Here is a 14,442-nt window from a genome sequence, read left to right as displayed (position 1 = left end):
GTTCATATTGATATAAATTAATATATAAAAAATACGTAATCAAATTTGACAATGCATTTTTAAAAATAAGACTCATGCTACGTTAGGTTTACCTTCCCTGATGTTAATGTGTATTTTAAAATGTAAAGTGTATCAAGAAATGTGTTACCTGGCTTTCCTGTAGTTGAGGTTGATTTGTAGTATCTAAAAATATTAATACAGAAAATATTATTCTTACATGGATCCTCAATTTAAACAAGGGCACACCATGGTTAAATCTGTAAGATAGACTTGGCTGACCTTTTTGAAGTTTACGTTGATGTGCTATTCTAAAAACGAGTCCGACAATGACCAGAACCAGGATGATGACCGCTGAACCAAAGAGTCCTCCGACCATGATCCAATTCCCCTCACACTTCACTGGCCGGGGTTCTGGGAGGGTCAAGATATGATCATCTCTTATCCACATTTGAACCAATATTATACTTATGAACCAACTCTAACTGAATCTCAGTACAATTCATTTAATTTAATTTAAATTTAAAATGGAAATTAATGAGATTTAATTGTTTAGGCCTATATGTATTTATTTTTTTACCGTCTTTTTTTTCTGCAGGTTTATATTAAATTATAAACAGTTAATTCAACTTGTCAACTATACACACTATACAATATAACAAATAGTTTTAAAAGGATTGTTACTTTCGGAATTTGGGTCTTCCTCTGCATGAAATGTGCCATTTTCTTTAAACAAGAAAAAAGATATTTACCGGTAAAAAAAAAGGAAGATTAATTCTTCTTTTAAAAAAAATTAAAGAATGTTGAAATCATAGAAAAAATAAATCTTACCATGAACCAACAACCATGTTGAGTTGACAACCAAATCCCCCCTAATGTAAAAAATGCAATAATACCAGCCAGAGTCTGAAGAATTCACTTTCATTATTGTAAGATTGATGAAAGAGGCACCGTATTCCGCTACAAATCGACTTCGTTGGATACCATCACTGTGTCTCCCTGTCGAAGGAGAAGTTCCATACCCAGTGGAGATGACAAAGGGCTTGGATGTGCGACCTGCCCTCATCCAGGTGGACAGTGTGGGAACGTCGGACACATTTCTACAGGAAAAGGTGACAGTGTCCCCCGCCTCTACCTCCACGGTATGAGTCACGGAGAGGGAGTCGAGGAGCCAAACTGTAACACACACACACAAGTTAGAGATGTTAAATTGGCCGTGAGGGTAGAGGTCAAATCCTAGTCAAAAAGAGAAGTTCTACTTACCAAAGGTGCTGAGAAGTAGATATCGTATCACTGTTTTAGTCATCACTGCGAGCTGTGCCTCGAGGCACTTCTTTTAGACCTTGCATGTAGAGGCGCGGCGACTTTTTCAGGTTTTTTCCTTGACACTCAAAGGCTTGTGGAAAATATGACGAACTGCGACAACAATAATACACTCACGATGGTTGCTGACTGAAAAAAACAATGTGTTACCGTTGTCTTATCCAAAGCCACAGAAAAGAGAGAGTCTCGGTGTACAAATATTGAGGTGGAGCTGAAGTCCCTGGTACTGTGTTCCTCAGCAATAGAAACATCAGGTTGTTTCAACCCATGTGAGGAAATGTAACCAATTTTAATCTCTGACATTCACATGCGGGCCCGAGGTGTGAGCCATCAAGCCATAACACGCAGGGGGCGGTAGTCTATCGGTTAGAGTGATTCACTTCCCAGGCTGAAGGCTGTTGGTTAGAACCCCAGGCCCTATTTCAAAATGGTCTTGCATGATGTTAACTGACACATCCAATAATTTTACTGATTGCTTTGTTATAGAACAACTTGGCACTGTGGTGCGTCCTCCCATCAGGCTCCAGTCCACTAGCTAATCCGTCTTATCCTTCAGAACCTATGATACATCTCTTCATGGGGCTAGACCGAGGTAGAGTCAGCAGGTGCAGAGACATCCTCCAGTAAATGGTGGTTGACGCATATGCCTGCCCACTCATTTTAATTTTTCAATGTGAATTTGTTGCCCAGTACACGTTAGTAGTTATAGTATTAGAAATGTTTTCATAGCATCCGTAGTGTCCAAGCGAAGATACTTGTTTCCTGAATAAAAGTCGACCACAGTCGACCATCGTATTTGGATGGCTAGGCAGAGGTGCCCTGAATACCTATAGTAGAAGATATCTTCTGCATAGTAGAAGATAACTTCTTCTACATTATGGATTTCTTATCAAGATAACTGTATTTATTTTTTATTCATTGTATTTCAGGACCATGCACATTAATAAACATGTACAACAGTACACATAAATGTACCAGATTGTAGCCCGGGGACTAATTTCCCTCTTTAGTCCATGAGGCAGGTTGATGCTACAGTACAAATGACAAACGATATGCAATAGTAAAATTTGCTATATAAAACAGGGAGAAACATAAAGAAAGAAAAAGAAAAACAGTTTTGAAGTACTATGTGTCACAGAAGGTGTGATCAGTGCCCGAAGAAGAGGTTTCATATCCTCCACAGCCCACTTCCTGTACAGATGGTGCAACATGATCTCGAGCCAAAATGACTGAACTGTTTTTTTGTCAATATTGATGTGATCGTGGGCTCGTCCAAGGAACCAGCAATAAGATAAGATAAGATAAGATATAACTTTATTAATCCCCCGTAGGAGAATTTTTTTGTTGCAGCAGCAGTGGAAGGGCACAGGACAAAATAACAATGTAATGAATACAATAAATAAATACAAAGTGCTAATGCCTAAGTAGACGCTTATAGTTAATAGGGACAAAAACAAGACAAACAGAACCAACATCAAGATGGGTGATGCATATACACATATATACGCATACCTAAACACACACACATACACAAACACAATCATCATCAGGCACTGTTGAACAGCCTAATGGCTGCCGGCACAAAGGAGCACCTGAAGCGCTCCGTCTTGCACCTGGGGAACATCAACCTGTGACTGAAGGTGCTCCCCATCTGCCACAGCTCAGCATGGAGGGGATGGGAGGGGTTGCCCATGATGGACTTGAATTTGTCCCTCATCCTCCTCTCCACCACCACCTCCAGACTGTCCAGCTCAAGTCCCACAACAGAGCTGGCTTTCCTAACCAGCTTGTTGAGTCTGTTTGACTCCCCAGCCTTGATGCCTCCTCCCCAGCACGCCCCAGCAAAGAACAGCGTGCTGGCTATACCACAGACAGATAAAATGTCCTTAGCAGCCTGCCACACACGTCAAACGACCTGAGCCTCCTGAGGAAGAAGAGTCTGCTCTGACTCTCCCGGTAGAGGGCCTCTGTGTTGTCAGACCAGTCCAGTTTATTGTTGATGTGTACTCCAAGGATGTTATACAAATCCACCGTCTCAATTTCAACCCCCTGGATGGTAATAGGGGTTGGGGGCTTCCTCTTCCGGCGGAAGTCCACCACCAGCTCCTTGGTCTTGCCGATGTTGAGTTGGAGGTGGTTCTCCTCAGACCATCTGACGAAGTCCTCCACCACACCTCTGTACTCGTCCTCCCTGTCCTCACTGATGCAGCCCACGATGGAGGAGTCATCTGAGAATTTCTGGTGATGGCAGGTTCCAGAGTTGAAGCTGGTCAGAGGTGTAGATGGTAAAGAGGAAGGGTGAAAGTACTGTTCCTTGGGGTGCGCCAGTGTTGCTCATCAACACATCTGACAGGCTGCTCTGCAGCCGCACGTACTGTGGCCTGCTGGAAAGGTAGTCACCAATCCAGGCCACCATGTCAGGGTGTACCTGCATTGCTGAGAGCTTCTTCTCAAGCAGGGGAGGCTGGATGGTATTAAACGCACTGGAGAAGTCGAAGAACATGACTCTCACTGAGCTCCCCGGCTTCTCCAGGTGTGAGTAAGCCCTGTGCAGCAGGTAAATGATGGCGTCGTCCACGCTGAGTTGGGCCTGGTACGCGAACTGCAGTGGGTCCATGGAGTCACACACCTGGGGCCTGAGGTGCTGTAGAACCAGTCTTTCGAAGGTCTTCATGATGTGCGAGATCAGCACCACTGGCCTGTAGTCATTGGGAGAGCTAGGACGAGCTATGCACCAGGTTTCGGTCCGGCGTATCAAAATGCATGACATTCAGTTAAGGCTTAGTGTTGAGTTTGTTTGTTAATGCAACAGTTTCTATCGTTGCTATGGTGGTCGTTATGTCTGCTATCTCTGAGTCCACGAAGCTTACATGTTGTTCGAAAGTGACCTGTTATTTCTTAATGTAACCGTGATGTTCTTTTAATAAAATATATATTATTTTTTCTTTGTGACAGACTAGGCCAACTGGTTTTTGTGGGGCAACCCCAAAGATTATGACAATTTTATGTGTGTATTTGTACATTTGGGCGGGGTTGGGGTTATATTGACAAACGACCTATAGGCCTGCTGTCGTTTAGGTAGGATAAAAAGTAAAGTCTCTGCAGGATGAAATAGGAAGCAAAGAGGAAGCTACAGTTGCACTGTGCAATATGTCATCAAGTGTGTTTGAGGATTGGAGGTGAGGAATCATAAGGCACATAACAGAAGGGAAATGCTGGATACAAATAAAACAAGATTTTCTCCTCAACATTCCCATCAATAGAAAATATGACACTCTCCAGAAGACAAGTATCAAGATGTGTTTAGCTCCTCACTTTATCTGGGTGTGCCTGGTATTATGATATTAACTTTTATTGAGTACATTTGCATTGCATACCCGCACAAGTCCGCCTGTAAATGACATATTCCTGAACATTAAATGTAACATCTTTCCATAATAGAGTGACTTCTTAGTTCAGATCCCATGGTCCTTATCTACCTGCATCTACCTTTGAGCAATGTACTCCCTGCCCTCTGTCGATTTCATGAATCGGTTTAGATGAAAGTTGTTCTAATTACTTGTCATGTATCTTGGGGGATGGGATGGCAATCACTCATTGGTATCTTTCTTAACGGGAACACATTGTAGTAAATAAAATGATAATAATGTGGTTCTCAGTTCTGTTGTCTAATAATAACAATATCTCAAATGTCTCAAAATGAGATGTGATGATTTGAATGTAATATCCTTTGTGTTAAGATTTGAGATCACACTTCAATATGTTCAACATCAAGAGGATTATTCAACATGGGATATTTGATACCTTTGCAGGTATCTTAGCACTCATCCATATTAACTTGACATAGTGTTTAAGAGCCGTGCTGGATCATATGGGCCCCTATGAGGGCACAGGGGTACCTGGACTCCTTGAGAAACAGCCAACCAATGTTTTTCATTATTTTATTTCAATATATATGTTTTTATTAGTTCTTTTTTTTTTTTTTTTTTTTTTAAGAAAACACTTAATTTAATTCATAAGCTGACGACATATAGTTACCAGAAAATGACTCAAATTAACCGAATATGAGTGACGGCCCTTGGCGCCTGCGCTGTGTGTGTGCGCAGACTAATGCATCTAACCTGTTTTGTGCACTGAAAACCGGGTAGCAAGTGAGTAACGGAAAGGAAGCACTTCGGGATATGGTCTCATAACTAATTTGCTCCATTCTTTACAGCAATGTGTGGAAAAAGTATGATAAAAAAAGAACTAAAGGAAAGTAGATATTCAATTCAATACACCCCAGTGGATTCTGTTTGTGCGGTAAAGGTGAGGGTGGTGGGCCCTTCAGTCTGTTGGTGCAACATTCGGTAGGCTTATTGATCATATGTATTCGCGTCATTTATAAACAAAGTCAATTTTGGTTTCTTTTAAATTTGTTTATTTTTTATGCTGCTATTTTACATTAAATTACATTGCGAGTCCATTAAAAGGGGCGGGACGTGCTGCAAGCCAATTAAGTCGCCGGAGGGGCAGGTCGGATGTAGGGCCATGTATGGTATAATGTAGATGTATCTGGGGAATACCTTCCAGGCGTTTCTTTCTGATGCTCCAGTCCAATCCAAGTTACGTAGGCCTATCGATGGAAATATTTCTTAAATATGAGCCAAACAACTTTTAACCCAAGTGGTTCGTTTTTTGATACTTTGTTACCGTTTTGGGAACTGAACAACGTGGTTCACCTTAGAAAAGCGAAGTAAGACGAAGTGAGGGCCACAGTAGCCTATGGAGTCGGGCCCTCGCAGCGTCGTCGGAGCAGAAACCTGATCCCTCCACGACGGGAGAAAGTAGGTCAAACACTGAATGGTCATTTTACCGTTTTAAACGACGTTTGTATTTGTTTAGCCTATGGGTTTATATTAATTATATTGGTTGTTTTGTAACCAAGTAGTGCTCGCCAGGTTTCTCCGCCCCCGACACACCAATGATTTCACACCATTGACGTGAAGTGGATAATTTTTTTGGATCCTTTCAATGGCGAAAGTCTTTAGCACCTGTAACTGAAGATTTTGTAAGCGTAGCCTACACTAAAGTCACAAATGTGTAACAGTAAATTTGGAGTCCTAAATATTTATTTTGCATGTACTTTTGCGACAATAATACCTTCATATATTTTTGACCTTTATTTAATTCTATATGTGACAGGGCTAGCTTTGTGTCACTTTGCTGCACTTGTGGTAGCTTAACTTAACATGCTGTTGGCGTAGTTCCTAAAATGTCCTGCAGAGGGCAGTGATGCGCCTCTTTATGTTACAAAGCGGGAAACATCAGAATAAGAGTACAGGATTGCATGATGGGAAACAACAAAGATAAAACTATAATTACATTGCTAGTAGTCTTTAAATTGTGTCTTTGGGATATGGATATCCGAATGCTGATTGCAGTTTGATAGCCAAGCCGTTGTTCTTGTTTTGTAGTCAAAAAAATGTTAATACCATCATATAGACTGTTATGTGGGAGAACCAGTAAAGCACGTGAGCCGTGTACAACTCATACTTACCTGGCAGGGGAGACACCATGATCATGAAGGTGGTTCACCCAGGGCGAGGCTCAGCCATTGCACTTAGGCTGTGCTGACCCGTGCGAATTCCTCAAATGTGGGAATCTCGACTGCATAATTTGTGGTAGTGGGGGACTGCGTTCGCGCTCTCCCCTGATAATATTGTGGAAAATAAATATTTTGGTGATTATGTAATATATCCCTTTAAAGTGCGTATTGGAAGTTAGAAACTGCAGTGAAGAATCATATAGGAAAAAAATTCGAATACACGATTATTTAGTTTTTATTAATAAATCGACACTACAAGTGGCATCTTGAGCCGTTTTTGTGATACAATTTTACTTCCTTATCTCAAAACGCTTGTTTTCGAGCGTGATGTAGGAATTGGTAGACGGACGTTCTAATCATCATAGACTACATAGGCAACATAACAACAATGGATAACAGTTTTGGACCACTTCCGTACAATTTTGAGCCAGCTAGCCGTGAGGGAGAACAGCAACCACCTAAAAGGGGGAGACACCATGGCAATAGGAGGGAGATAGAGTTGTGGTGTCAGGAGAATTATGGTGAACCATGGGGGGCTTAACATCAACACGGCCAAGGAGGAAGAGCTCATGACCCTGCCCGGTGTCAACCGCCCCGTGGCGCGGAGCATCGTGGAGTACCGGGACTGCATCGGGGGCTTCAAGAAGGTGGAGGACCTAGCGCTGGTGAGTGGGATAGGCGCCACCAAACTGGAGATTATTAAAGTGGAGATCTGCGTGTCGAGTAGGACCAGTTCGTCGCAGCACTCCCCGTCCTCCCTGCGGAGAGACCCGGAGCATATGTCCTCCTGCAGCGGCATGAACATCAACACCGCCACCCCGCCGCAGCTCATGAGCATCCGCGGCATCACGGAGAAAATCGCCCGGAACATTGTCGCCTATCGGACCCAACACGGTCCGTTCAAGAGCATCGAGGACCTGGTTTGTGGAGCGCTCAAGAACTCCGTCCACCAATACCAACGGCGGGCTGACCTACACGGGTCGGTCCCATCCGAGCCCAACCTCGTTCAGCCTCCGGAGCGACGACCTCGAACTCCCGCAGGGGGGACCCACGCAGATGGTGTCCCTGCGGCCCCGCGTGGCACCGGGCCCGCGGGACGGCCGGGCCGCGGTGCGCCTGGCCACCAGGGACCTTCAGCGCTGCTCCAGTGAAAAGGCCAACAACCCTGGCGTCAAAGAGGTCGTGTGTATTCCCCTACTGGAGAACGAGTGAGTACAACTCACGTGAGGGTTTGCAGGCTCGAAAGCCTGCTCCATCCTTTCTCCGATCGGGAAAACTGTGAAATCGGAGATGGTCGGACAGGAGGTCGGAGTTGGAACAACCCCCACAGATACAAAACCTCATCTCGTCGATTAGAAAAACCCAAAAACCACAAGGGGGGCGAATACAAGACCCCTCACCGCGGTAACTACTCACAACTACGCATAGAGCTGAGGCAGCAACAGCGACCGCGTCTACCAATTCCTACGTAATATGACGCGTTTGACGTATCACATAAAAAAACTACGGTTTTTGAAGCCTTGCTCAAAATAGTCACTTTAAAACTGGATTTTTTGCCGATATACTTTTTTAAACTGATAAAATCCTGCATTTTAATTTCAAAGAGCAATTTTCAGAGAATGTTATGTATAAATATTTTTATAAACATTAATTTCCAATACGCACTTTAAGTTCTCTCTGTAGCGGACTCGTGTTTGGTTTACTAAAGGCATAATGGTATTTTCACATTAATCGGCCTTAACTCAACCATTGTTATCATAATCTGAACCAAAAAAATAGAATAATTTTGGGCAGTAGTACGTGGTATTTTGACGAAATTGTGGATAATTTAGGATTACGGTTTGTTAAATTTCCCAAACTTTCAAGGTACAGCAAAATCGATCCAGACGGACCGTATTGGCAGAGAATACAACTGTGCATTATATTACAAGTTTAAACTATCATTTTATTTCTAGTAATTTGTGTTGAAATTGTATCAGATTGTAATATGTTACTCAAATGTTAGCACTAGATATTATGTGGGAGAACTAGAAAAGCACTCCCCTGATATTCTTGTTGAGTATAAATGCTTCAGCTTGAATGTGAGTTACCTTTGACTAGGGCTGGGCGATATGGACCAAAACGCATATCTCGATATTTTTTGTTTGAATGGAGATATACGATATTATAACGATATTTTGAACAAAACGGGTAAAGTGTGTAGTTTTAACTCCACGTCACAAGTATTCACCATCAACCATTTATTAAGGTTTATTAATTTTTTTTTTGCTCAACGAAGCACAGATGTTCCTTAACAACAGATATACAACAATAGTGTTGCCTGTTTGAAACATGTCAAGTACTATTTAAAAAATATAAATAAAGATAGTGCAGTGCAACAGTGCAAATAGCCTACACTTATAGGCATAATGTGCAAGTAACAAAAAATGTAAAACAGGCTGACCCAAAAACAGGCCTATGGCTTCACAGTATTACATTGAAAACAGAGAAATATCATAAAACACAGGCCTACATAAGCCAATATTCTGTTCTAATAGGCAGGCATACCACTGCAAATAATAAAATTGTACACAGTAGTGCAGGCCTCACCTGTTTGAAAATATACAGCTGCATAATTAGTCAACTATGAAAATAATTGCTTAATGGGTACCAAAAATAATAAATGTAGAGAAAATAAATAATCCATAATATATTCAAATGGCTAGATATATTGCAAATAACAATAAATGTGAAAATAAAATAAAATATTCACTGAGGTAGACTGAGAAGACAAGTCTTCCTATGTAAACTTGTATATTACTTACAGGTCCTGTGCTAGCAAAACAAGCCTGTCAACCGTTTCAGGCCTCAGGTGCCGCTTTCACACCAAAAAGAACCGAGAGCCAGTTCCGGGCTGGTGCTAGGGCCAGTTCCAAACTGGTTCCATCCTTACCCCAGTTAAGAACCGGTTGGTTTCACACCGGCCAGAGCCAGCCATGGAGCCGGCGTGAGCAACGTCATGACGTCACTGCAAACGTCTCCGCTAGTGAGCTTGGACAGAAGCATACGGCCGACATCTTTCTTTATTCTGGGTGGAAATAGTAACATAGTTACGCCATTAAATGCGTTTATGGAAACATTTTTAGCGAGAAATGTGCATTTTACTTTCATAATGTTCGCTCGGTGAATGTGAGGGATGTTTAGTTTGGTAGTTATGACGAAGAGGGAACGCTCCGTTCACTTGCATGGACATGGACTCATCTGGCTGCGTTGGCGCGTTGACGCGTTGAACCACCACACAATGATCAAGCGTCAGGTTAGGCGCGCAGAAGAACCCTCGCGCCAGTTTCAAACACAACAACAACAATTTCGTCTTCGATTCAATCCGTGTATGGTTCGTTCTTTGAATATTCCGATTTAAAACAAAATCAGAAAAAACAAAAAAGAACCATACACGGATTCACGTCTATTGTTTACTTCGGTGTTTTAAAAAATGCCGGTCTTCGTTGCGCTTCCTGTTTATGAAGGTACGGATAACTCCGCCCCCTGCCCCCGGCGTAAAAGCGGTTCTAGTTCTAGCCCAGCTCTAAAGCGGGGCCAGAGTTGAACCGGTTTTTAGGGGCCGGAGCCGGTTCTTTGGCGGTGTGAAACCAAAGCCCTGGCCCTAGCTCCGAACTGGCCCGGAACCGGCCCCGATTTTGCGGCGGTGTGAAAGGGGCAAGGGAGGCCTTGTAACTTACAGCTTACAATGTTACCCCTGCAGCTGAAAACTCGCTCAGAAGGAGAACTTGTTGCTGGTACTAAAAGGTACTTATTTGCTACCTTGCTAAGCGCTGTATAGATCATTTTTATATTCCCTCCACCATTTAAGAGGATCTGTATTACTCTCAATCCTAGGGGTTTGAGAGCCTTCTGGACCACCTCCAGTACCTCAATGTCCTGCCATGTGAGGACTAGGCTCTTTTGTCAGAGGAGGGGACCTTGGTGATAGCCACCTATTGTTCCAGGATCCTTTCGACCGTCAGCTGCCTTGATCCCCAACGTGTGACAGATTCTGTAATGAGCTGATGAGTTGGGAGGTCCAAGCTGTTGCTGGACTTCAGAGAGCGCCCTCCTCCTCAGCCAGCTGTAGGAAAAGCTCCTGACTACTCTTTGTGCACAAGGAAATGGCCCCTGTGATGCGGCTGTCATCCATCCCATGACCTGTGAGAATCAGTATCATAACTTGATCAGCAGAGTGCTTTCTTAAAAATATAAATATGGTTGATCTGCTTTTCAGTCAATTCCAGTGGTTATCTAAAAACCCAAAGGCATTTAAAAGTAAAAACAACACTGTTTTAGGACTTAATAACGCATTACTGAATGAGCTAAAAATCCAAGCAAGTTGTTTATGATGGCCATGAATAATTATGTTAGTGTAACTTGCAAATAATGTTTTTTTAAAACTATTTCATCAATAATAATGTGGAGACACTTAGCCACATTAAGTCTGTGACCAAAGCACTGCATCCTCATTCAGCACCACCGCCTTGATAATGTTGCTCCCGTTATCTGTAGTTATAGCTACGAGTCCCATTTCGTCAAGCCCCCAGTTAACATGGGCATGTTGAAGAGCCTCTGCAATGTGTTCACCAGTGTGGTTGTCTGGAAAATAGCTAGTTTGGAGGAACGCTGTTTTCATCTCCCTTTCTTCAATAAAGTGCCCGCTTAAACACATATACGGCTCGCATGTGCGGCTTGTCCACATGTCGGTTGTTAGCCCGAAATGCGTCACTTTAGCTAGTCTTTCTGCTAAGTTTTTTTTCTGCACGTAGCATACATCTCTGGCAGAACCTCCCTAGCAAAATGATTACGGCTGGGCAATTGTTACCGTGGGTCAATTGCTTTCAACAAATTGATGAAGCCCTTTTTCTCGACCACAGCTATAGGGAACATGTCCTTTGCAATATGGAATGTCACCAAATTAGTTATATCGTGCTGCTGCTTACCTATGGTCAAAAGGCGCGGCACTGATTAATGAAGCTTGCAACAAGCTTTGCTTCGGGAGAGAGACCTTCTGCGACTGCAAGCCTTTAGTCGCAGCAGCAGCACCACATCGTTTTACACTCTTGATACAGCTGTCGTGGTTCTGCTGCAGGTGACTGAAGAGATTTGTACTTTTTGTCGTAACCTGTTTCCTGCACACTTTACAAATAATAATAATAATACATTTTATTTATAACGTACTTTATATCAATTCAATGATCTCAACGTGCTACAAAGCACATTAAAAGAAAAGAGAAAAATGCAACAAAAAAAATAAAATAAAAAATAAATAGCAGTTTAGCAAATCACGTCGCTTTGCTGTTCATCTTGATTCCTAAACCCGAAATAACTCCAAACAACAGAGCCTTCTAATTTTTTTTGTAACCAACTGCTCACTCTACCACCGTGTCCGCTATGTTTTTGTTCAAAGATTGTTGTGATGCGTAACGAGGGTGGGAGAACACTACGTACATGTAAGGGGTGGGATTGAGCAGCTGAACATGGCTTGTAGGCTCAGAGAGCAGCAGTCTGCCTTATTAAAAAGTGCTCGCAAGGGAACATCAAAACAATATATAATATACCGCAGGGCTCCAGACTAACTTTTTCCTTGGGTACTGGTGCGCCTACATTTTTAATTTGGGTGCACCAGCACATATTTATGGTGCACCCAAGTTTTGAGTTGTAGAGGGGAGGGGGTGGGGGGGGTGGACCGTGCCTGCCTTGCGCTGAGTTGTTGACGGGGGGGGGCAATCCGGGCAGCTGCACCCGCTGTCTATATTTACGCCATTGATTAATAATATCTTGACCATTAAATAAATGCCTTAAATAAATGCCGAATCTGTATCTCTCATAAAGAATATCGTCAGACATTGCTAAGGGATCGGTTCTGTCCCGAAAAACCCTCTGTCTCTGGAGAGACGCCTGTACGATAAGTGCACCGAGGTCCATGGGAACACCCACAAATGGTGACGCCATTATCGGAGGAGGGGCTAGGAAGCTGCGCACGCCGATATAAGCAGCCGATCTCCAGGTAGACTCGCTGAAAAGCTGCTCCCGACCAGGTTTGGTTGCGAGCGTAAGTCACCATGGTGATACAGCGACGCTTAAAGAGATCGACTTTCATGGTACAGCTAACCCAGGCTTTCAGCTCAACATACCTCGCTAACCCTCTAATCGAGCTTCGGAGTACAGGCCCCTGGATTGGGCTTCGCGGGTTTGTTTACCGGCGTTGCTATTGTTACCAGTCTTGCGTGTTCCAACGGTTTATTAGGTGTCTAATAAATCGCTGTCTAATCAATACTTCATTCACTGCGGCTGCCTCTTCTGTGGTTATTACAATATTATGAATAGACTGCTCTGTAAAAAAATAAATAATAATAATCATACCAGATACATTTTCAGTCGCACCGGTGCGGCCAAATAAAATATTTGGTCGCACTACCCCGAATTCTAGGCGCATGTGCGCCCAAATTAGGCGCACTCTGGAGCCCTGATACCGGTATGGCGATATTGTCTCAACTACATATCTCTTTCAAAAATATACCGGCATAAATTTTACTACCGGGATATACCTTTGACTATATCAAGTCTAGCTAGGTCCAGGCTATCAGAAGGCGGCCTTGTTTATATAAACTCATGCACATCTTTAGAATACAGACATTAAGTTATGTGCATACTATTATCTTTAACATCTAATTAATTATCCATGAAACTGCAGATTTTCGTTTGGAGCATGACCTTCAGATTACAGACCTTGGTTAACCTTCTAAACATTTACATTTTGTTGTGGTTCGACAGTTTTGGTCGTTAATCTTTGTATTTGTTGACAGTTGCTGTAGCAAGGTGTGGGTTATTTATGTTCAGTTTTCTTTGATAAATGTATCTTAGCCCATTTGCAGTCAAATAAAAAAAGGAATATTTTTGACTGACGTTTCTTCCAAGTCACACAACCAAGTGAGTTATAAGGAAGCTGCTTCTAACCTCAATTACCCATATTTACAAGCCAATCAGTTTTGTTGAGTTATCAAAGCACATGTGTGACATGCCGACTGATCCCAGAAGAAGTTGCAATAATCCTGGTGTTTTGGTACCCTCTGACTAATCTGTTATCAACATGTAAGTGATCAGTGTTTTGAATAAGTCATGTTAAAATATTACTCAAATATTGTTCCCTTGGAATTCAAAGTATGAATCGAAGCATGAAAGAAAACCAACCACATGTTGTGTCCATACAGTTGTTAGCATTGGTAAGCATGCACATTTTTGTAAGCAGTTTATATTATTGTACTGTTAAATAGACAATACATGTGTGTCTTCATTTATCTTTAAATAATAATTTGTACCTGGTGGGCTTAAAGGGGACGGTAGCAAAAGAAATCACCCTGCCGTGGGTGGATGTAAAAATGGTTAGTTAATTACTTCTCTGCAAGATCAATTTATTCATGTTATGCTGGTCATGTGTAGTGGGTCAACAGAAATGTATTTAATAAAAACCTCTGCACACTACCAGCTGAATGGCCCAGACATTTTGG

At 42.5% G+C, this 14,442-nt stretch overlaps 1 non-coding gene across 1 annotated transcript; it reads left to right on the top strand.

Annotated features, from left to right (window-relative positions):
- Positions 1-6,851: 6,851 nt before the first annotated feature.
- Positions 6,852-7,015, top strand: LOC130370609 (U1 spliceosomal RNA). The gene has a single exon (XR_008893096.1). It is a non-coding gene; the product is annotated as a U1 spliceosomal RNA (small nuclear RNA).
- Positions 7,016-14,442: the final 7,427 nt, after the last annotated feature.

The sequence above is a fragment of the Gadus chalcogrammus genome, chromosome 17 (assembly GCF_026213295.1).
Source record: "Gadus chalcogrammus isolate NIFS_2021 chromosome 17, NIFS_Gcha_1.0, whole genome shotgun sequence".
NCBI lineage: Eukaryota > Metazoa > Chordata > Actinopteri > Gadiformes > Gadidae > Gadus > Gadus chalcogrammus.
Note: the sequence above shows the minus strand (reverse complement) of the source record. Positions and strands in the feature narration are given on the sequence as shown.